The following is a 25,442-nucleotide window of genomic DNA, read 5'->3' on the forward strand; positions in this document are numbered from 1 at the left end:
CCTGTCAATCCCAAGGTAGACCCGCCCTAAAGCATCCCCTGCTTTATGGTCTATTTGACTCCAAATGGGACCATCATTTACTAAATGAACATCATGCTGTATTGAAGGAGACTTGAAACTAGTGATTGAGACCATAAACTCATGTTTACAATGTTTACTGAGGTAATAAATCAAGAGAGAAGTAGACTCATTTTCTCATAGACTTCTATACAATCAGACTTCTTTTAGCAACCAGAGGAGTCGCCCCCTGCTGGCTGTTAGAAAGAATGCAGGTTTAATGCACTTCAGCATTGGCTTCACTTCTCAGACCTGGAGGTTGCCCACTGAGCATGACTGAAAAACCAAAGCATCCACAAACAAACTGCATCATGTAATGTGCTACCCTGACGTTAACTTCATCTTCCAGCATCCACACTGTTTAAGCGTCAAGATGTAAATCAAGTCCTGTCAGACGTAACGTTTTAGTGCGTCAAAAGCCTAAATTGAGATTTGTAGTTGTGTGTTAAAGAGGTTATGGCAGAGTTAGTAGCTACAGTACGTCATAGCTGACATGAATCTCCTCAGAAATTCTACTACTCATCTGGGTTGTATTTTCTAGTTTATGATACCGTTGAAGATTGTTGACAGTAAAGAAACACTCTTCCTCTTTTCAGTAACACACAACTAGCGAAGCTGCATCTGCTGTGACCGCTGCTCTTTACCACAGTAAATAAAAGAACATAAACATGGCAGTAACAAAACAGTCGTCTCCTATTCAGTAACGAGACAATAAGGCGAACCTTCCCAGCATCGCTCAAAGTGAATGAAAGAATGTAAACGTTATAATTAAAGCACAATACGGCCTGGTGATGTACAATACATCCACCCGGTGTTCGGTAGTGCTTTCAATGGGTGAAATCTGACACTGCACTATAAATCAAAACTTATATAAATCCAGCCTAAGTGCCACACAGCATTTTATGAGAAAAACAAAAGAAATGGAAAAGTGACTATATGACGCCTCATCTCAAAAGTGCTAATTACCAAGATGATGCCGGCAAAAAGTGACAAAAAATCAATGCATTTGTTTGTGGACCATGTGATCTCAGAATAAATACTATGGCAGCCTCGAGACCTGCTGGACCCTGATGAGATCCATTTATCTGCCAACAGAGGAGCATATATGATTATGTCCTCTAAATCGGATTTGTACGGAAGGAGAGATGAATTGCTCTTCCGATGGCTTCCTAATTACGTTTCACGGGGGGCCAAGTTATCCGCCACAACATCACTGGGAATGTACTCGCCTTGCTATATTAAACATTCTGCTTCAGTATGAATTATGCATATTATATAAATGTTAAAGTGGATTAAAGTGCCAAGATTAACACAAATTTAATCAAGCGAAGAAAAAAAAAATGCTGCGTGTAGTGTACATGACACTTGTCATCCTAATCTAAGATTTACAAACCAACAAGCAAATGCTGCTTATCAATATTGTATTTTGTTGTTTGAGCCTCCCGCTGGATTGCTCTGATTGAAAGCAGCAGGAATTCAAAATACACCAAAATAAACCATTTAAATAAATTCTCAATAAAAGCTTACTTTACTTGTCTAACAGACACTTTATTTCACTGAAAAATACATTAGTAACATCTTCAGTATCATAGGAGAAGTTAAATTATGTTCGCAATTTATGAGTTATACTTTGGTATTATTACTGTTACTTTTATTTGAGTATGTTTTTATTTTACATGTGATCGTAATTACACAAACATCTGACATTTTCAGTGAAAATTATTCAATGTCACTGATAAAATAAACTTGTGAAGACAAACCCTTCTACTATAACAAATCAGTAGATGACCAATAACAAAGGTAAATACATGACTGCAATCACCCACTACAACTAATAAGTGTAGTTCAAATAATGAACAAAATATTTATAAATTAAAAGTAAATAACATTTTTTAATAATCCTACAATCATGCTAATCTCTTATAACAGTTCCATCTGAATAAGGGGGCAACTAAAAGCTACAGAAGATCTAAACATAAAATAAACCAAAACCGGTATTTACAAGGATTTAACACTCAGATTCCTTGCTCTTTAACGTATAGTACATATGTATATTTTGAGTCAAAATGTTGTGTTGGGTCTAATTAAAACATATAGGTCTAATGACGAACCCGTGCTTGCAAATGTTCGTGCCTATTTCCTGTGAAAGAAAACAAGCGCATCCTTGGCCAAGGCTTCAACAGTCTGTTAACCACTTACCCCGCAGTGTAAAACACTCTCTGCAGGCACGCCGGCGGCAGGAATAGCAACGTACTGTTTGGCAAGGACATCTAGTCTCTTGAAACAGCTTCCCTTCCTTTGCCACTAATGAAGTTCCTTTTGGTTGGGAATAATGGCTTATTTAAGTAAACTGCGTGTAATATTTATCTCCCTTCACAGAAGCTAATAAATGGCAGCAACAATTACTTTACAGTTGGTGCTTTCAAGCGTTTTCTTTAAAGTAACTCAACTCGTAGAAGCTTCCTAAACATCTGCACCAATAACACCACCAGTCAAACCTGTTAAAACACACTATATTTAGATTAGTATGTGTAATATAGGAGTTTGTTTTTACTTGGCTGAAGTTAGTTGTGCAAACTGTTACCTTTTTTAAAAATAAAAAAACACATCCAGAAGCTTGCTTGAGTTGCAGCGCTTGAGAAGTAGATCAAAAGACCCCTTTACACCTGGTATTAAAACATAGACTATGTATAAGAAGTGGTCGTAGTCACCGTGATGTCACCCATTGGTTTGTGGACTGCCGTTTGAAGCCTTGAGTTCAGCATTTGGGCCGCCGCCATCTTGGCTTTTGGCCGTCGCCATCTTGTTTTTTTGCAACCAGAAGTGACACGAGAGGGTGGAGCTAAGTACAACCAAACGCTGAATAAGACATTATGACCTGAAAACACACTCTGAAAGCCCGGCTGCAAGCTCCGTGCGTAAGCAGCCTTCTTCTCAGCCCTTTCAGACAGTGATCGGATCTCAATGGGATCTCAATGGGATCTCAATGTGGACACTGGAGACACATATTAATACCAGGTGTAACTGTAATCAGGTTAAATCATATCTAGAAACAGTCTGGATACGAGATGCATTTTGATTCCAGGTGTAAAAGGAATCAATGATTACTCATGCATTTGTCTTAATTCAGAACTTTTTCACCCTTGACACTTTTGAAGTTTAGCAGCGTAGGGATCTCACACTTCAATTTACTCAACTCCCCAATGTTTCTAAAAAAAACCCGTATGGTGTTAGATTAGTGCAAGCAACACCAGAACCCATTTTTAGCTGGCTCTAACAAATGACGTGAGGAGAACAGATGAGACACAGCATGGAGGGCATGACACCGGAGTGGAGTCAGACGTAGTGTCTTAATCAACTCCCACCTGATGTCCCAACATCAAAACCCTGTACCTTGTTAAAATTTCCCAGCTGAGCCCTGAGAAAAGTGGCCTATATCTCACTTCAAACTTTGCTCTCACTCAGTTATTGCAGAGCCTCTCAGCAGTACTACGACACAATGCTATCTAAGACAGATCAATTACAATAGGCCCTCAAATTCTCAACATAATTAATATCTCACAGGGTGACCATTTTAAATTACATGAACCTTATCATGAACAGGCTGTTTGTGTTTGACAAAGATATAATTAAAGGTGCTATTGATAACATTGATAACATTCAGACACTAGATGTCACACTCCCCTGTTCCAGTGCATTCACTTCACAACAAGGGGTTGCCAATTCGTTGTACAATCTGTATATTTGATGGTGGAGTGGAGTGAGACTTGTCAAGTCACTAATGCTAACATTAGGTTTTGTTTAAATATGCTGAATTGTAATTTTATGGGTTATTGTTGTTCGGACGATTAAGCTAATACGGCTAATATTTGCTAATGTCAGTTGTCACCTGATGCGACTGTAAATATTCACGTATTCTGCAGCCTGATAGAGATGCCAATGTCAGCAAGGCAAGGCATCGAAGCAGCCTCCTTTATCACTGAGCACTTGGACACTTACTGTCAAACTCAGCCATTTATCCGTTTTTTTCCCATAGTATGTATATAAGAAGTGGACGTTGTGATCTGCCGTTTTGAAGCAGGTTTGGTTGTCCACTAGTTTTTTCACCACACTTGCTGGCAACTCGATCAATGACGACACAGAGATACCACGTGACACCATCGTCATTATACTATTGGTTTACAAGCCTCGTTAGAAGTGGGAACCAAGCGTGACGTCAGACATCTTCCACAGAGATAAACAAAACATTCATTTTGGACCCGTCAACATTTTTTAAATGATTAATTCACAATCAGGTTTTTTTTTGTAAAATGTGATACGCTATACTTTTATTCTGCACCTTTCTAAAAGCTCTGTGGATGTATTATTTTTTTTAATCATTCGTCTGCAAAAATGTTATCAATAAGACCTTTAAACCTTGCTTTAACAGTGAACGTAATGCTCTTTATAAATATTTAAATTTGTCAGGCTGTTTGAAACTGGCTAAAGTCAGCAGCTCACTTGGATTTCACTGACTCGCTACAATAATAATGGCATAAATCTTTCTAATTGAGCATTTTCTAAAGCATTCAAACTGGACGACCACCTCTTAGCAGACTGCCAATTCAAATTCAATAAATAACCCACTTTTTTAACCATGCTGCATTCATTTTAGAGCACATTTTTACAGCACATAATAAGTATTGGGTCGGTAACTATTAAAACTAATGTATTAATCATCCTTGTGAAAGCCTCTTGTCTTTTGATGGGCACCAAATAGCCAAGCACAATTATACTAAACAATAAAACATTCAAATTGGCACGATACCATCTTATTCTTTGTCTTTATGAATTCATGCGCCCATTTAGACAGATAAATGTTGCTCATTTCCTCTGACTAATTGCTTTGAGCCAGCTTGGAGCTGCTCTGTCGTTATAATAGGATTTTCAAGGAGCCATGATTTTCTGAGGGATTATAGGGCTGGTTGGTATAACCCACTGCCTTCAGTAGACGCTCCTCCTTAAGTCTGTCTCATTTAAGAAGGTCAGAATATCTTGGAGGGCTGAGGGGGCCCAGGGAATAAATGCTTTTATGCTGTCTACACATTGGAGGTTTTACGTCATACCTTAGTGAAGATGGTTGTGCAAAGTGGTTCTGGAAGTGCTGCAAAGCTATTACATGGAGATATACAACATGTGTGTCAGACTTGATGATTCACAACATACAACTTGAAGTCTCACCAGGCTTTATGGAGGACTACAACGAATTGTGCCATTAGCGAGGATGGAGGGGGGTCAACGTTTGGTCAAATTGTAATTTCCAATCAAATCAAAGTTCTTTGTGAAGTTTACTTATGATTAAAGTGGCTATATAGGCACCCTTGTTAAAACCACACACTATCCAAGCTTGGCCTCAGAGCAGGAAATAATCTTGTCAAAGAAATCCAATTAAAAGCACCTGGATCCTGAGGAAACAGGGGAGACTGGTACCTTTTAAAAAGCCATTTCTGAGAGAGTAGCCTGCGGCTCTCAGGGCTCTGCCGGGGCCGGGGTTCCCCTTTCTAACAACATGTGTAGAAACGAACATGCCAGCACACACCAACATACACTTTAGATCTCAAACTAGGGATATCCTGATCAAGTTTTATTTTGGCCCTGATCAAAGTCTTTTAATACTGCCTATACCAAATTTGATCCAATGAAATATGTATATGGAACATTGAAATAATAGCTGTAGACTTCTAAATCTGGCCCATCATACTGAAGGTCCTGATTCTAAACTATAAAGTTAATACGCTCAAATTATTGATATGAATAAAAGTTTAACTACAGGAATACGGCTCCTGAAATTGATGTGAAGTTCACTCACATATGGATTTATGAACTTATTTTAGATCCATTAAATTATGCCCAGATCAGCCCTGATACTGGTTATTGGGATCAGCTCAGGGCATCCCTATCTCCATCAAACTGCAAAGTATATTAACTCCTCATACCACTGATATCCTGACTTCATTTCAACACGCAGGAGAGGCCTTATAACAACATAATGTAGAAGACTTCTGTTGTGAACATCCCAATTACATCCCAGTTATACTGTGTGAATATCCATCGTCAGTCTGCTAAGCTAATTAGAAGGATTAGCCCGGGTTTACACATGATAAAAAAATGGAAATACCCGGCAGGATTGGACCATGAAAAGTGTCTGAAATGTTCCTACAATGGTCCATAATTTAACACTGAATGTACTGTAACTTACTTGATTCTTATAGTGAAATCAGACTACCTCGTTTATTATTAAGACAGGTCGTTTGTGAAGCAGGGGAAATCTAAATTGCCAACATAAATAAAAAATGTAAATGAAATTTGACTGACTCTGTGACCTTTTAGACTCGGGTGCATGTGATAATGCCTTTGTTTTGGCTGTGATAATGCCTTGAAATGGGGTCGTATTTACCATGTTAATGAACGCGCCCCTCTTGTCGTATTCACAACCTTGTAGGTGGAAAGTTTCTGAAAGCTCCGAGTTGTGAAGTGTTTGCTGACGTCAGAAATGGCGGAGGCCATGGTAGTTCATTTTTCAGTGGATGATAAGTTAATATGTTGTAATTTTGTAATTTTTTTATAATATGTCCGAGAAAAATGTTGATATTCCCAACGGCCTCATCTTTTTCCTCTGTCATTATGCCTTTACATTTCCTGCATTATGTTACCCACTTGGTAGCTTGCTATATTGTTAGCCTCTGTGGCTTCTAGACGCCGACAGTAACGTTGATATTGCCGTTGCTTAGCAGACTGGGCTTTTTCGGGAGGGGGCTTAAAGAGACAGGCGCTAAGACAGAGCGTTTCAGACAGAGGGTGAATAAAGGTTCAGAAAAAATAAAGTGTTTTTTGAACATTAAAGCATGTAAACATGTTCTAGTAGAAACCCAAATACAATTATGAACCTGAAAATGAGCGCGATACGTCTCCTTTAAGTTTAAATAACGTGGAAGCTTTCATCTGTTTCCTCTGCACCGAGCTGCCAAGCACCGAGTAAAACATAACGATAATCGTTACAGGTTATGGCTCTTTTATTCCTAAACATGATGGACTATGCTTTGACACCCCCTTCCAATCAAAAGGAGGGGAAACAGAGCAAAGAAAGATGAAGTAAAGAGCGGAGCGGACCAATCACCTCTGCCTGAAGGGTTTTGAAAGTAATTGAAGCTGAAACGCAATCACGATGCCGCGTCGTGTCAGGGTGTCACAGGAGGCAGCTAATTGGGGGCAACCCCTCGTACACCGCGCGGTGATTTGGAGCGAGATGGCATTAGAGGGGTAGAAGAAGTTTAATTGGGTGTGTTGAATAACTTGATAACTTTTGAGGTTTCTGTTCATTCATGTGATCTCTACATTTCTGGTTATCCACCAAGAATAATGGGCTAATTCTTCTGAGGAAAGAGGAAGAGCACTCACATAAAGGTGATGCAACAAGGATGTCCATAATTGGCCGCAAATCAAAGCATCTCTTTTATATTTGCACCTGCTTTTTTTTTTTTTTAATAGAATAGGCTGTGATGTCTCCGTCTTTGAAGAGAAGCCTTATTTTCCATTTGAAGCATCGAGTTGTAACTGGATTTGTGACAAACAGGATCACAACAAAAGGCCTGCTGCAAAACAGATTGCAAATTAGCTCACTGAACAAAAGATCTAAAGAAAATGATTAAAACTAGTTTTTGTTTACTCTGATCTTGAAACACGTCTTCATTTGTAATGTTGTTCATGATAATTACAGTTTTCATATACACTAGTTGGAGGAAACGCGTGAAAGCTGGGCATTTAATTGCACGGTAAAGCACAAAAGTAGTGGTAATATTTCAGAATGCTTTGTCAGCTCCACCAGTGACATTTTATTATCAACTGTGGTTTTTCCCTGGTGTATAGCATTTGGTGTAGAAACCTGTCTGGATGTATTGTACATCTTGTACAGAGTATGAGGGGAAATTACTTTCTATGACGTGACGGTGTCTTCCTCCACAACTGTCAAACCTGGAAAGTAAAACCAATTCACAGGAAAGGAAATATTCTCACACATTTCCCAAAAGAACTGAGACAGAGAGAGAGAGAGAGAGAGAGAGAGAGAGAGGAAACGCTGGTTTCCATAGCAATTGTCGGCACTGTCACATGGTTACCTAGGAACTAGTCCTATGATGCTGTGCAATTTATTTGTTTATGTTTGGCAAGTCTCCAGCTGTCGCTTACACAGAACAAAAGCCATATCTTTCCATTTCATTTGTGACAGATAAAGAGCTGTCAGTGAGATCTGAAAGGTCAGAGTTTGAGAGATGTCAAGTGTGACACGAGGGACGAAAAACTCCTGCTTATCTTGCATAATTTGTCTGAGTACCATGAGTGCATCTTAACATGTAGAAAACGCTGGGCCGTATGCAGGTCAAGAGGACCTCACACAGGCAACTCTGAATCTCCGTTTGGTGCGGCCTGATCAATGCTGTGTATCATGAGTGTATCATGTGGTCATATACTTAATGAAGATTAAATGCAAAAGCCGCAGGTAATTTATGTAAATATGAATCACTCTTCAAAGCCTTAGTTTCACCTTTGATAAAGACAACCTAATTCTACATTTGTCTAAAAGCATGGTCCGATTTTTGCCCCCCATAATTTGATTACCAGAGTGGAGGAAATATATATTAGAAGCAGCTGGACTACAATAATCACATTACATAATAGGCTATCTGAACCTCTGATTAATTATTGATGCTGAACTAAACCCAGAGTAATGACATTTCTGATAACTTTTGGCAAAATGCATGATTGCTCAGAAACATAAATAATAAAATACATTTTAAAGGAATGGTGGGCAATATTTCAGAGATCTATTAACCGAAATGGAATATAATATTAATAACTATGTTTTCATTAGAGTATAATCAACTGAAACTAAGAGTTGTTGTGTTTTCGTTAGCTTAGAATCAGCCCTGGACAAACCAAACTCTGGCTCTAGAGAGAGACTTTCATGTTTTTACGTTACCTGAAGGCCACCGTAGTTCTCCGAGTCAAAACCGTGGTACCGCCAGCCGCCGTCTGACTTCTGTTGCTCTTAAAGTAGTGTTATTATTGTAAGGATGACCTCTGAGCGAGACGAACGGCGTTACCACGGTGTTGCACACGGTGGCTCACATTACCGCAGTCATGGAAAGGGAGGAGTGAGTGGAGGGGTATTTAGTTGGTTGCAATCTGCAACCACACCACCAGATGCCACCAAATCCTACACACTGTCCCTTTAACTGTAAGATTGTGGATGAAAACACACTTAAAACTGATTTTACATGAGGTCTACTGACATTGGTTATGATAATGTATCAGATTATAATGATTTATAATGAATATAGAAAGCAGTAACCCCGATGCAACCGAATGTGACCAAAATGCATTATCAAGCTAGAATAATTAAATGGATTGTATTGCAATAGGGCTGCAACTAACTATTATTTTCATTGTCCATTATTTTCTCGATTAATCGATTAGTTGTTTGGTCTATAAAATGTCAGAAAATGGTTTCCCAAAGCCCAAGAAGACGTCCACAAATGTGTTGTGTGTCCACAACTCAAAGATATTCAGTTTACTGTCATAGAGGAGGAAAGAAACCAGAACATATTCACATTTAAGAAGCTGGAATCAAGGAATTTGGAATAATACTCAAAATGATTAATCGATTATCAAAATAGTTGGTTATTAATTTAATAGTTGACAACTAATCCATTAATCGTTGCAGCTCAATATTGCAATACAATTTTAAAAAGTACTCTTGACCTTTGTGCAGTTTTCTACAGTTAAATATCTACTGTTTTGTGAATGAGAGCTACAGCTTTGAAGGTAGAAATGTCGACCAAATCACAGCTACAAGTACGGACGGTGTGAGAAAGTCAGAATATTAAGTGTGCTTGCATGACAGCAAGAATGTACGAGAGAGAGTTCACGGGGTGACAAGAGGCTCTGAGCTCATCTGCCTAATGAAAAGACTGACTTGATTAAACCCCCCACCCCTGTGACTGTCTAACACCCACCCTGCTTCTAATCAGAGATCACTGCAATTACGCTTCTCTACGGGGTGGTAAAACAGGACTGTTTCTTTCACTTTAGAAAGACAGTCTCAATCACAGGAGACTATTGAGCACAAACTCTTTCAGGATGCAGCAATCATCATCAAGAACTCCAACACCTAATTGATTAATATCTTTAAAATGCATCTATTAATTGTTTATCACTTGGCACAGAAAACAAACTGACTCATGTTTAAAGATTTAAAATGTATGTTCCTCTACTTCACTGTCTATTTTCTCCTCTCATTCACCGTCTCATATCCTGTTACAGAGTGCCCTCTGCTGGTCTAGCAAGCACACCGCATCGTGACCAGACTACTGTGGAAAACAAGGTAAGGCTAAATGCATACATGCACGGTCTGCAGGACAGATAATAATGCACACAGTGCACTTTAATACACTGAGCTACTTTTTAATTCTGCACACCACAAACAGCTCTACTCTGCACCTTTACAGACTGGTTTTACTGTATTCTACCAATAATGAACAGCTTTATTCTGCACTTTAGTCTATTTTTAAAAAACTCTCTACCTCAGTTCTCATCCCGCATTATTTTTAGATCTGGTATATTTTTTATACTGTGTACTTTGTACTATTAACTTGTGCCTTTTTACTAACATGTTTTGCACTGTGGAACTGTGATGCTGGAAACTTGAATTTCCCCTCGGGATCAATAAAGTTATTCTCTATCTAACTGTCAAACTATTCTAAACGTTATAGGATTTATTTGACAGTATATCAGTCTCCCTTAGAGACCGTATAGAATTAGAATTAATCATTGTCATTGCAGAGTACAACAAACTTAAATAATAAGTGTGACATGCATGCACATATATATAGTAATAAAAATAGAGTAGATTAAGAAAATGTATTGTAGATAATGATTATAAATATATATTATATACTGTATGTTCTAGATGAAACATTATCTGCTTCTAGAACTTTTGCTTTCACTTTGAACAAGTAATAGGTCTCCTTAGAGACCGTCAAAAATTGCCATTGCCGACTATATTTCAAGTCGTCAAGGGCGGGAATTGGGTAAAGTTTTCAACCAGCAATAATCACGCCTCAGATAGACTTCATAGGCTACGATACTGCCACTGCGCAAGGATAACAATTATCTGTTATCACCACATTAGTGTCTCCTGTCAGCACACCTCTCTGTCATGGTTTTAACAGGGGTGTGGCTTAAAAAAATGCATACATGCACCAGAAATCTACTTTATATATAATGTACAGTATATACATAAATAACTCTCACAAGTAAAGTGAGGACAGACAAATGCTGGAGCTTTATCAATGTATATTTATATTTTTAAAAAGCATCTAAAATGTTAACTCCCAACAGCTGTCAAACATTAAATTCAACAGTGAAGTAAACCACTATTGTTCTACAAGGGACTGCAGACTCCACTAAAACTATACAGAACGAGAACAAATGTCAACTATGGAGACCCAAAGTAATACTAATAAAGTGTGATAAATGATCACCACAAATAAATAAAGATTCAATGTACAAACAATTCTGCATATTATTGTAAAAATGTATTTATTAAAAACAAAACATTTTTTTCTAGTATTAACCCCGTATGAGCCAATACTTTGATGTCTATCAATCAAAGATAACAGTAGTAAACTAGAGCTTTGTAGGCAAATGTATAAAATAGAAAGTGTAATACACTCAGGAGTGAAGTATATTTCAAGCACCTCAAATAAATCTTAAGGAATAACTTCAAAACACTTCACTTACTTTACACTAACTTGGGATAAATAGAACAGAATTCCTTTATTGTCATTGCAGAGTACAACATACTTAAATAATAAGTGTGACATGCATGCACATATATATAGTGATACAAATAGAGTGGATTAAGAAAATGTATTGTGGGAAATTATTATAATTATATTATATACTGTATGTTCTAGATGAAATATTATGTGCTTCTGGAACTTATTGGTTTCACTTTGAACAAGAAATAGGTCTCCTTAGAGACCGTCAAAAATTGTCATTGCCGACTATATTTCAAGTCGTCAATGACGGGGTATTGGGTAAAGTTTTCAACTAGCAATAATCACGCCTCAGATAGACTTCATAGGCTACGATACTGCCACTGCGCAAAGCTGGCACACATCTGTAAACATCAGGTTACTGTCTCCTGTCAGCACACCTCTCTGTCATGGTGTTAACAGCATCAGGTGGGGCTTAAAGTACACCAGTTTATAACAAAACATTATAATTATTTAGAAATATAAACCAATGTATCTCCAGAGAAAAAAACAAGGATACTTTACAAATGTATCTCCATATATAGACACAATAAATACAGAATATAAATGATAAATAATAGAAAACACAGACATGTCCTGATTTATAATCCTATAATTTGTGGTACAAAACTTGAAGGAACTTGTAATCAATAACAATAACACCATGAATAAACAATCCAACATAAAACTCGCCTCATTATAAAGTTAAATAAATAAAATACACAACAGTTGAGAGAAGTTATAAACGGAAATGACGTAGCCTTCGGTCCGTCTTTGTTTACGGTCCCCCCTCAACTCGGTTAAACTAGGAACAAAGAGTAAAGAAGCAGAGAGATGAATCTCCCGCCGCTGCCGCCTTTTTGGACTGAAAACGCTTATTATATTTATATTATTTTATTGTTCAACATAGGCCATGTCAGTAAAATATGACAAAATAGTATAAATACTTTTGTTTTACTTTTTATTCGGACGTTTCAGTGACGTACGGCGGTCGCTTTAGATCCGAAATGACGGAAGCGTGTAGTTCTGCTGCTCTTTCACTTCTTGGACAGATAAACGTCCTCTGATAGAAAGACGAATGTTTATAAGACCATGGCATTTTTAATATAAAACGAATGTCAGTCTCGTTTTTCAGAGCAGAGAAAGAACATGTAGAGACAACAGAACAAACCGAAACTAAACCTCACGAATAAAACACTCATAAGACCCCTAACCATTACACTGAAATACAGAATACAGACAAAAGTGCACTCACTCCAGGAACAAACTCCCATTCAAGAACTTGATTTTGATACATATACAATCCGTTTAATTCAGCTTTTTCAGAAACCAACATGGCTCAGTTCAAAATTGTGTTTCACAACAAAACTCCTCATCTCTCCTCTAATATCAGATGATTTGCTGCCACTTACACTTCATAGTGTTCAAACACAGAGAGAGAGACTGAAGTCTCATCTGTGACTGGATTTAAATCAATGCCTCTCACTGCAGTAAAATGCAGAAAAAATAAAAGTGTCCAGATCCTAACATCTGTCATTAAAGGAATGTATAAAAATAAGACGAGTCATCTGATTCATCTAAAAATTAGACTTTTACAGAGAAATTTGTATCTTTGTGTGGTACAACTGTTGTGCGTTATGATCTATTTAGATACAGCACACTGTACTGTCTGTTCACATGTAATCTTCACTCCGTCTCAGGAGGTATACAGTTCAGTAATTCGGTTTCATTATTAACAGTTTATCAGTCTCCAGAGAGACCTTCAAAAATTGTCATCGCCGACTATATTTCAAGTCGTCAATGACGGGGTATTGGGTAAAGTTTTCAACTAGCAATAATCACGCCTCGGATAAACCTCATCGGCTACGATACTGCCACTGCGCAAAGCTGACGAGGAGGAGCTACAGCTGGGGAGGTGTATCAGATCCTCACTCCTCTCTGTTACGGTGCAACATGCTGCTGAATGACTGAAACAAATCAGGCTGTATACAGACTTTAAATAGTGTTGTTTGGTAACAACAGTCCACTTAATTGTACTTTCATGTGGTTAAAGTGTTACTATAATGCTATTGTTTATATGGGAGAATAAACGTGATGTATCTGCCAGGTCAGATGGTGATCTATAGGTATAAAGGGACAGGTATAGCAGCTGATGTGATGTTTTATGGTGTATGCGTTTTTAAGAGCAGAGAAAACATGTAGAGACAACAGAACAAACCGAAACTAAACATAATAGTATCACAACTACAATGCCCCAAAATAAAACTCTCATAAGACCCCTAATCATTACACTGAAATACATAATACAGATAAAAGTGCATTCACTCCTGGAATAAACTCACATTCAAGAACATGTCTATTTAGATACAGCACAATGAACTGACTGTTCACATGTAATCTTCACTCCGTCTCAGGAGGTATATAGTTCAGTAATTCGGTTTCATTTTTAACAGTTTATCAGTCTCCAGAGAGACCTTCAAAAATTGTCATCGCCGACTATATTTCAAGTCGTCAATGACGGGGTATTGGGTAAAGTTTTCAACTAGCAATAATCACGCCTCGGATAAACCTCATCGGCTACGATACTGCCACTGCGCAAAGCTGACGAGGAGGAGCTACAGCTGGGGAGGTGTATCAGATCCTCACTCCTCTCTGTTACGGTGCAACATGCTGCTGAATGACTGAAACAAGTCAGGCTGTATACAGACTTTAAATAGTGTTGTTTGGTAACAACAGTCCACTTAATAGTAGTGATGTTACGGGCTGTGCCGAGGCTTCGGAGCGTGTGTCGAGTAATCCAGGAAGTTTCCCGCGATGCGTGTATCGAGGCTTGTATAGTTTTAGACCAATGACGTCATTGATGACATCCGAAGCCTCGCTGCCCGGCCGTACCGCCCACTGGTTCATGAAGTGTTTCAGATCTTCACTGGTTCAACCAATGCCGCTTTCCAGAAGTGACACAGAACACTAATATTAACCCTCCTGCAATTATTATATTATATTACACTCCACTACAATACAATTATTAACTTAGGATTGGTTTGCACACATAAGATGCATTACTCACAAAACAATTACAGTTTATTATACATGTATCTTATATACTCATAATATACTTACTAAATAGACATTTTATTAAATATGATATATATATATATATATATATATAAATTGATTACATGGTAATAGATTTTTTTTCATTGTTTATAGTCATTCCCAACAGCCTTTACTGGCGCAAAATACAGTATATCACAGATCTGTGTTCCCAGTAGACCACAACCAGCACTGATCCCAGTAGAGCACTTACACTTACACACCAAAAACTGACAAACTGACAATAACCTGATATTTTCAGGTGGATTTTCATTTAATTCTCACTGACAATATCATTTTCCACTTGTGCAATTTTGTTAATAGTCTGTTTATTGCCAATACTGTATAGACTCCTATTTTTATACTTCCAATCTTTATACTTGGTTCATATTTTGTTACACTTTGTGTAGCTCTTTTTTACTGTGTTAGCTTATGCATCTTGTTTCTTGCACTATCCCCTTTGCTGCTGTACACTGCAAATGTCCCCACTGCGGGACTAATAAAGGAATATCGTATCTTATCTTATCACATGGTTAAGATCATATTTGTCTGTTTTACACTCTTTGACCACCAGGTGGTTTCGTGAGCACATGAAGCCTCGAGCAATGAACCCTTTTCCGAACCAATTTGCTGGAAAGCTTCAAAGCTTCATGAGGCTTCATCTCGCCATCACTACTTAATAGTATCACGACTACAATGCCCCAAAATAAAACACTCATAAGACCCCTAATCATTACACTGAAATACATAATACAGATAAAAGTGCACTCACTCCTGGAATAAACTCACATTCAAGAACTTGTCTATTTAGATACAGCACAATGAACTGACAGTTCACATGCAACACTCACTCCGCCACAATAGGATCATAGTTCGGCAATTGGGTTTCATTATTAACAGTTTATCAGTCTCCGGAGAGACCGTCAAAAATTGCCATCGCCGACTATATTTCAAGTCGTCAATGACGGGGTATTGGGTAAAGTTTTCAACCAGCAATAATCACGCCTCGGATAAACCTCATAGGCTACGATACTGCCACTGCGCAAAGCTGACGATAGAGGGCTACAGCTGAGGCAGTCTATCAGATCCTCACTCCTCTCTGTCACGGTTCAACATGCTGCTGAATGACTGAAACAAGTCAGGCTGTATACAGACTTTAAATAGTGTTGTTTGGTAACAACAGTCCATTTAATTGTACTTTCATGTGGTTAAAGTGTTACTATAATGCTATTGTTTATATGGGCCAGTAAACGTTATTTATCTGGCAGGTCATATGGTGATCTATAGGTATAAAGGGACAGGTATAGCAGCTGATGTGATGTTTTATGGTGTGTGTGTTCTTACAGTTTTTCTCAATTGTTTACACACAAATACTGGTACTTGACACACAATGACCACAACATGTAACTCATGCACCATCCCCCTGAACCAATTCTGCTAAACTACAAGCACAATTCCTGCTTTACACTCAAATTGCAGTTCTAAAACACACTTTTTTCAAAACACTACACACCTGCATTTGGCACAATTTTCATGAAGAAAATCTCGTTTTCACAAGGAACACACTGTCATTCAAAATTCTAAAGTCAATTGCCCTACTATGCACACTGACTCATCACATGGGCAAACACCTGTCACACAGTGTTACAATTAGCAATCAGTTGATGCTTTTCATGGCTGGATTCGACATGCTAAGCGATATTTCCCCCGCTGCTTGGCCAGGGAAAACATTGCTTGTGATGTGGATGAGGTGCTGTGGCCAGACCGAAACAGAAGAGAGGATAGCAGTTTTTTTCCCGTTTTTTTTACTGTAACTGTATACAGTAAATTCTTCTGTTGTTTTGTATGTAGACCTCTGTATGTGCAACTTTGTGTTGGTTGGGATGTACACTGTGTACATTGTTTTTGTGGGGAAAATAAAATATATTTGTTACCGTGTATTTGTGTGTTCTGAGTGTAAAAACAATATTCTAAAATATTTTACAACACACTTATGTATGTACTGTCTGTAGTAAGTGTAACACTGAACAAAAAAAAGGCCTAAGTCATTATGATGAATGGAGAAGAAGTGTTTTCCATTCATCATAGTGTTTTACATTGAGCACATCAGTGTTCAACTGGTTCTTATAAATGTCTATTCATATGATGGTTTGTGTGTGTCATTTGAAAACAAAATACCATTTTGAGAAGAAATAACATTGTTTTGAATGTAAAGTTTAATTTTGCAGGAGAATTGAGGGGTTCTGCCCATTGTGTGTGTGTTTTTTGATTTGTGTGTAGAGTTCTGAGAGTATGAGGCATGCTTTCAGAAAATGTGTGTAAACAATCGAGAAAAACTGTAAGAGCAGAGAAAACATGTAGAGATAACAGAACAAACCAGAACTAAACATAATAGTATCACAACTACAATGCCCCAAAATAAAACCTGTTATTACACTAAAATACACAATACAGATAAAAGTGCACTCACTTTTAAAATAACTTACATTCAAGAACTTGTCTATTTAGATACAGCACACTGTACTGTCTGTTCACATGTAATCTCCACTCCGTCTCAGGAGGTATAGAGTTCAGTAATTCGGTTTCATTATTAACAGTTTATCAGTCTCCAGAGAGACCTTCAAAAATTGCCATCGCCGACTATATTTCAAGTCGTCAATGACGGGGTATTGGGTAAAGTTTTCAACTAGCAATAATCACGCCTCGGATAAACCTCATCGGCTACGATACTGCCACTGCGCAAAGCTGCCGATAGAGGGCTACAGCTGGGGAACTCTATCAGATCAGCACTCCTCTCTGTTACGGTTCAATATGCTGCAATGGCTGTATACAGACTTTAAATAGTGTTGTTTGGTAAAACAAGTCCGTTTAATTGCACTTATATGTGGTTAAAGTGTTACTACCATGCTATTGTTTATATGGGCCAGTAAACGTTATTTATCTGGCAGGTCAGATGGTGATCTATATGAATAAACGGACAGGTATAGCAGCTGATGTGATGTTTTATGGTGTGTGTGATCTTAAGAGCAGAGAAAACATGTAGAGATAATAGTATCACAACTACAATGCCCCAAAATAAAACTCTCATAAAACCTATTATTACACCAAAATACACAATACAGATAAAAGTGCACCCACTCTTAAAAAAACTTACATTCAAGAACTTGTCTGTTTAGATACAGCACACTGTACTGGCTGGTCACATGAAACAGTCACTCTGTCTCAGTGACAGTTCAGTCATTTAGTTTCATTATTAACAGTTTATCAGTCTCCGGAGAGACCGTCAAAAATTGCCATCGCCGACTATATTTCAAGTCGTCAATGACGGGGTATTGGGTAAAGTTTTCAACCAGCAATAATCACGCCTCGGATAAACCTCATAGGCTACGATACTGCCACTGCGCAAAGCTGACGATAGAGGGCTACAGCTGAGGAAGTCTATCAGATCCTCACTCCTCTCTGTTACGGTGCAACATGGCTGTATACAGATTTTAAATAGTGTTGTTTGGTAAAACAAGTCCGTTTAAATGCACTCATATGTGGTTAAAGTGTTACTACCATGTTATTGTTTATATAGGAGAATAAACGTTATTTATGTGTCGGGTCAGCTGGGGATTCTGGGTGTGTCTTGCATATTTAGTGATTGTAGGAGGGACTTACTATATCCGTGTTTCGGGTCCACAGACGGGGCTGGATGAGACTAAAGATACTTTACTGAGAAGGTTCAAAATAAGTAGTTATCATACTTGAAGTCGCCAGAGTAGCACATCTTTATTTCGGCCTGATAATGCTTCATAGAACCGCTCAAAAATACAGAATCACCTGGTATACTTCCTGTATAAAACGCTATACACACACGTTTAAATATAAGATAAAACTTTATTTATCCCCAGGGAAATTGTTGTGCAGCAGCTGCAGTACAAAGTGGCAAATATACAGTGTGCAAATAAAACAAAATATAAACAATAAAGATCATAATAAGTAAGGTAGATACACCCATACATAAAAATAAGTATATAAATTAAGAGGGGATTTGTAGAACAATAAGTGAAAACAAAGAATAAGATAGATAGATTGATAGATATAAAGAATATATTAGAATACACTATATATACTACATTAATACAACTAGTTTAGAAAATATAAAATATGAACATAGAATAACAATAACACACACATATATATATATGTGTGTGTTATTGTTATTCTATGTTTATATTTATATATAAATATATATATAATTAAAATTATATATATATACACACATTAGCAAAGTGTACAAGTTACAATTTTACTTTAAAATTAAGTTAAATTAAATGAGGCAGTAAAACAATGTGCAAATTCCACATGTGGCAGATTATAAGAGCATTACAAACATAGGAGTACACATTAATCTGCTAGTAACAAAGATCGTATATATTGTCAAGAAGTGAAAGTCAGTTGTTCGTTCCATTGTAACGTCAGCGCCTAAAAGTGCCTTACAAAAGTAAAAACAAAATTAGTTATATTCTATTGTGATACTCTACCGAAAATGACCTGTGTCAAACGAGTGAATCTTATTAATAAAATCAGAACATTCAGTCCAGCATGGCGACAGTTACAGTTTACATGAGAGCTTCGTCCTTTTTCATAATTCTCTCATTTTAAACAGTGAAGTCAGTCTCCTTAGAGACCGTCAAAAATTGCCATTGCCGACTATATTTCAAGTCGTCAAGGCGGGGTATTGGGTAAAGTTTTCAACTAGCAATAATCGCGCCTCGGATAAACCTCATAGGCTACGATACTGCCACTGCGCAAAGCTGATTATTTCTGACCAGAGAGAGGGCACTTACTCTGCGTCATATGGTGTTCAGTTACGGTGCATCAGTCTTAAATATAGACAATCAATCTGCCATCTGAGCACAACAAAAGACGACACACATTCTATCAACACAACCTGCAGCTTTCTGTAGTTTACTAGTTTTAAGTTTAAATATATTTTATATATTTATAGTTGTTGCCGTGGCGCAATGCATCATGGGATAGAATCTAACCCATACACTCATTATAATGTCAACCCCGCTCCTAACGGACACTTTTCGTTCATTTTAAAAGGCATATAAGCTGTAATATTGCATACATATATATATTAAGCATGTAAGTAACACTAAAGTGTGTATTTTAATATATTTTAAGGAAAATGCAACTGTAGTTGGCGAGTCTACGGTGGCTCGTCTGACCGGATTTCAAAACGCGAATTCCTGTTTGGGAGTACTGACTCGGGTAAAAACGAAGTGTTTCAGTGTTACAACAGAAAACAGAGATTGCTCTGTAAATATATATTAAGTATGGTGTAAATTCATGCTTTTTACTTCTTTATTAACAGCATTTCAAACGACTTAGAGAACAGCGTCCTGCTCATCACGGCTCCTCGACGAGGCTCTGCTGCTGAAACGCCACCAGATGTCGACATAGACCCTGAGGGTAAAACCTGCTCTATTATCCCCGTGAGGGCCAGTTGATTTATAAACAACCAAATGTGTAATATAAACTACTTCCAGACAAAATATACAACGCTACACATTTTTTTTTTAACAATATATTTATTGAGTTTTTTCACCCCTTTTCCTCCCACAAACGACGTAAGATAATTGCATGAATAAACTTAGCATATATGATAACAAAATAACAGTAGTCACAATTGTAATAAATACAAATTTATATATATATATATATATACATTTAAAAAAAGAAGAAACAAAAGGAGGAAGTAAAAAAATAATAGAAAAGGAAGAAAGAACATATATATTCATATATACATATACAAATGCATACATACACATATAAATAAGTAAAAACAAATAAAGAGAGAGAATTACAGAAGTAATAGTAGTAGAAGAGATAGACAAGCTATATACGTGCAGTGTATTCTCTTAAACGGTCTGACCATGGACAACACCATTAAGAGAAGTACTAGTATGTAAAAATTAACAAAGTCACCCCAGCATTTATCAAAGAGCCATGGTTTCTTTTTGAGATTAAACATAATCTTTTCTGAAGGTAAATATGATGAGAGCTCTTTAAACCAAAAATATACACCAGGGGGCTCCTCATCTTTCCAGCGAATGGCTATACATTTACTAGCCGCGATTAGGGCTAGTCTGATAAAGCTAATATTGCCCCTCAGATTGACTGGTAAAACTGAGTGGTCCCCCAGTAGTGTCAGTCTCGGGTTGTTGGGATTTCCGACTGCACAATCCTTTTAATGATGTCCAGGATAGATCTCCAGTATTGCTCCAGGCATCTGCATGTCCAGAACATATGTACGTTGCACATCTTACATACATCTTAAAACGTTGTGTTAATGAAGTACCAAAGTTAACGTTGCACACATCCGGGGTATTTACCACCTTCAGCAGAATGCTTATGTAACTTTGGGATAATTACCGTTAACTGACACGATTAATCACCTTCAGATACCTTTAGAATTATCATAACCCAGCCAACATGGTTATGTGGGCCCCACATGGGTTATGCTGGGGGTACCTGGGTACCAAGTTGGTATAAGGCCAAAATGGGCATCTTATCTGGGGCCCACTTTGATCAACTAAGTTGGTCCCACAACTAGTTGGTTTATTTTACCCAGATTGGGCCCATATAACACCCAGTGTACTCCTGCATGAAACCCACAAGGGGCAATTGGCACGGGGCCATTATGGAACCCATGGACAATCCCATATAGGGCCCATTTTTCAGCCCATTTACTACCCACATGGGCCCCACATACAAATGTTGGCTGGGAAGAGATAATGAAGCAGCAAAAAATTACACTTTTTTGAATGTAGTCTGGTGCTACCTTGCCATACTAGCTTCCCTCACCTTAACAAGTTCAAGATTGAACTTTTCTCACCTGCTCGCTGCTTTAGCTTCCATAAAAAGTCTGTTGAAGAACTTTTAAGAAGAAAAACTCGTCTCCAAAGAGTCCAAAACACAAAGTGATTAATCCATACAGGGGCGTTCAGGGTGATAAGTAACCTCACCTTGTCAGTACCTGTTAGAGAGATGTTTCACGGTGATGCTGAGGTTGTGTAACGGGAATGAAAAATGTCCGGACCGGAAATTGATTAAATGCGTCGACTCTTCGTTTTCACACTGGTGCTATTATTTGGGCTCTGTAATGGATTGCCTTTCATAATATATTGCTTAAACAAATTCCATGTTTGCAGAAGCCCATTAATTTTAACTAGGCCGGAGACGACTTTAGACTGTCAACCATGGAAGCATATGTCTTTGAATATTTAATATCCCTGAGAAAGATTTAAAGAGGTAAACTGCACCGTATACTTAGCAGTCGTGACTCCTGCTTTTTTGCCAATTATTTACCTGTTAACGGTTGTCGTATTCCTTCTTTTTCCCCTGCATCTTCTCATTTCAATATTTAACATTTTTATTAAAGGTTACAGAGCCATATGTTTCAGAGACGCAAGGAAAAAAGACAAAATAAACACCTATAATCCTGCCCAGATTAACAAACACAGTTTGGATCTAGGGATTAACTGTAAAGTTTTAATGGGTATAATAAATTAATTTAAAAATAATGAGACATTAAAGCAGCAGTGGATAGAATTGGAGCAAAAATAATTTAAAAAAAGTTATTTTTATAAAACTATATCCTGAAAGTAGTACATGAGACAGGTAATCTGAAAAAAAATCATATGCCTCTGTCCTCTGGTGTCCTCCGGTGCTCCTAATAGAGTGCTACAGGAATGAGTCATAAAACCCTTAAATGAGTTAGCATTTTAACACATTCCAGTTCCCTCGTCTGCAAGTCAATGGGTTTTTTGATTGGGTTTTTAGTTAGATGCCTGAAATAAGGTCTGTGGTTAACACAAATTTAAGAGATTATAACGTTTTGTTTGTAATAAATTCTGTATATGTCTTTAAAAAGGCGGTTGCTAACAAGTGGCTAAATGAGACTACTTAAACGTCATCACGCCGACTCGTCCTCCTTCACAGCCTCGTTGTGTATACTCACTCTCATGCAACCGGGGTGTAGTTGGTTTACAGCCAAACGTTAGCTTTGGCGACTGCATTCACACTTCAAAAATCATAAAGTGGTGTTCATTTGTGGTGATTATCTTGCTGAACAAAATGTGTAAGTATCATAAATGTTTCCTAACTTCCTGTTTGGCCTACAAAAATACACCATCCCTGAAGCTCTTCATGGCATCTGTAAGATTTTACAAACCGGAGGAAAACAATCAATCTTGCCGTCTCTGAGCAGCTGTCAATCACTCGCAAACTCCGATCAAACGGTCAAATTAGGTAGCGCTGATCAAATGATAATCAATACTCTGTTGCTGTAATGCCTATTTCTCTCCTCAAATGTTTTCAGAAACTTCTTGTAGTGTACTGTTTAGCTGTAAAATGAGAAAGTTTGTGACCCAGCAGCCATGTTGAGATCAGTTGAGGAAATAACAAGCACCGCCCACCAGCTAAACCGTGCACTACAAGATGTTTATAGTAGGAACGCTCTCTCTCTGTAATGACCTGTGATTGGCCAAAGTCTGCAGAGGTCTAGTTTTCTCTCAGAACACTTGAATTACAATATGCTGAAAGGTTACCATGTAATTTTTGCCCAATGATGCCAGAAACATTCTGCCTACTTCCACTTTAATGGATATAATAACTCAGTAATAGTAACAGATGCTAGACCTTTCATTAAACAAAAAATAATAAGACATTTATGAGTTCTAAATCCTCTAGGAGCCAACCACCAGGAGAAATGCTAATGCTTACATGGGGGATGTCTGATACTGTACGTGTACTCTGATCCGGCCATAAGCCCTCAGTAATGGTATGCACTATGCACATTGTGCGTTTCCGGTATGACACAAACTGTAATTTCGCTGTGTGGATATTAGAAGCCCTTTCACTTGTTGTGGAGCTTCAGTGGGATAATGCAGGTGCTTTTGGGTGCTCAGCAGATAAGCATTGACATGCCAGGTGTTAAAGCTGCCTGGGCTGACAAATTAGACAGGGATTTGCTCCTGCCAGAATGTCAGGCCAATGAGGTTCATAGAGGTAGGCTTGGATCACTGTCAGGGACAGGTAAGTACGCAGATAAGGGGATTACACCGTGTTTGCGCCAAGTAATCTCATATGAATCCTGCCAGCCTCTGTTTCATCCTCACCTGGAAAGCCCAAATTTCTCTTTTCTCAACCTGTGAAACACGTCACACAAACACGAGTTAAATTCACAAGATGATCCCTTTAACCTGGCTTAAAACGCATTTGAGGGCACATGGTCATTTAACAACTGTGACAGTAATAATCTCCTCTAATTCTCCGAGGCACCTGATTACTTTTTTGTATTAGTATTTTCTCCTTTATCACCGGCTCTGCCCAGTCGAGCGGTGTGTGTGGTTCTGTAATCACCTGGGCCGCGCCATAAATTAGATCTGGTTTGGTGGTCCCTCACTGCAAGGCTTAGACTTGACCTGTTGAACAAATAGGACTTTGTGAGAGCGGTTGAAGTCCCTTTGGGCCGTGGCTCTCCCCGCTGGTTGGCTGAGAGATGAAAATAGAGTGAAACAGATGGCTTAGCTGTTTCTGCCGTTCAGCACAGGCTGCTGGGCGGCCCACATAATACCATCCCATCCAAAAGGGACTCAGTGGGCTATCCGTAGTCTTCAACATGCTGAGAGCTATTTTCCTCCTGAACCATCAATCACAGGGCTCAAAAAAAGAGATAAAAAATCAATGTCGTACTTGGATCCCAATCTAACTCATCTTACACCATGTGGAGCGGCTCATAGTAGGTTAAGTAAGACTGCTTTGGTTTGGGGGAAATGTAAGCTTGTCAGTAAAGTCTGTAGACTGTGTTGGTGCCAACTGGCTGATCCAGCTTAGACCACACAGTGCAGCTTTCTCACTATAATCACACATTCACAGACCTTGTCAAGGACACACAACCTCTTACTGATATTACTGACTCAATAGGGATATGATGCACGCTTTTGTGTAAAAGTACGTGCAAGCAAGGAGGTATTTGTTTACCTACACATGAGTGTCGTTGGCCATTGTGTAATCTGTGCTACATCTCATGAGGCTGGTTAAGGGCATTTATTGATGCTGAGAGTCCCTCTGTTGCCTCTCAGAGTGGGGCCACCTGGACAATACAGGATGAGCCGGGCAAACTGTGATTAGATTGTGTTATGAGCAGGGAGAGGAAAACAATGACATTTTTCTTGGGTAAAGTGACAGCTCCGCCAGTGCACGGGGACATCTGATAAGAGAAGACAAATGTCGCTCACGGTGCCTTTTAGTTTCTCCCTAAACTTCAAGGTCAAAGACAGCGTTACATTAGTTTCTCTCTTCAATGCCACACAGCAATAAACAATATATGCATGTAAATTGTAAGTATGTGTAATATACTGTACACTCAACCAGCATCTTTAA

At 38.2% G+C, this 25,442-nt stretch overlaps 1 long non-coding RNA gene and 8 other non-coding genes across 9 annotated transcripts in view; 1 reads left to right on the forward strand and 8 right to left on the reverse strand.

Moving 5' to 3' along the window:
* Positions 1-20,716, forward strand: part of LOC141767026 (uncharacterized) — a 136,029-nt gene extending 115,313 nt beyond the window's left edge. Inside the window, exons 2-3 of the long non-coding RNA XR_012593741.1 lie at positions 10,414-10,474; positions 20,368-20,716. This is a non-coding gene — a long non-coding RNA (uncharacterized LOC141767026). The remainder of the gene's footprint in view (positions 1-10,413; positions 10,475-20,367) is intronic.
* Positions 11,114-11,254, reverse strand: LOC141767131 (U4 spliceosomal RNA). Its single transcript, XR_012593787.1, has one exon. It is a non-coding gene; the product is annotated as a U4 spliceosomal RNA (small nuclear RNA).
* On the reverse strand, positions 12,124-12,265 carry LOC141767137 (U4 spliceosomal RNA). The gene has a single exon (XR_012593791.1). It is a non-coding gene; the product is annotated as a U4 spliceosomal RNA (small nuclear RNA).
* LOC141767134 (U4 spliceosomal RNA) lies at positions 13,657-13,798 on the reverse strand. Its single transcript, XR_012593788.1, has one exon. It is a non-coding gene; the product is annotated as a U4 spliceosomal RNA (small nuclear RNA).
* LOC141767135 (U4 spliceosomal RNA) lies at positions 14,371-14,512 on the reverse strand. The gene has a single exon (XR_012593789.1). It is a non-coding gene; the product is annotated as a U4 spliceosomal RNA (small nuclear RNA).
* Positions 15,911-16,052, reverse strand: LOC141767138 (U4 spliceosomal RNA). The gene has a single exon (XR_012593792.1). It is a non-coding gene; the product is annotated as a U4 spliceosomal RNA (small nuclear RNA).
* Positions 17,608-17,749, reverse strand: LOC141767136 (U4 spliceosomal RNA). The gene has a single exon (XR_012593790.1). It is a non-coding gene; the product is annotated as a U4 spliceosomal RNA (small nuclear RNA).
* Positions 18,271-18,412, reverse strand: LOC141767139 (U4 spliceosomal RNA). Its single transcript, XR_012593793.1, has one exon. It is a non-coding gene; the product is annotated as a U4 spliceosomal RNA (small nuclear RNA).
* LOC141767163 (U4 spliceosomal RNA) lies at positions 19,663-19,803 on the reverse strand. The gene has a single exon (XR_012593816.1). It is a non-coding gene; the product is annotated as a U4 spliceosomal RNA (small nuclear RNA).
* Positions 20,717-25,442: the final 4,726 nt, after the last annotated feature.

The sequence above is a fragment of the Sebastes fasciatus genome, chromosome 4, assembly GCF_043250625.1.
Source record: "Sebastes fasciatus isolate fSebFas1 chromosome 4, fSebFas1.pri, whole genome shotgun sequence".
NCBI lineage: Eukaryota > Metazoa > Chordata > Actinopteri > Perciformes > Sebastidae > Sebastes > Sebastes fasciatus.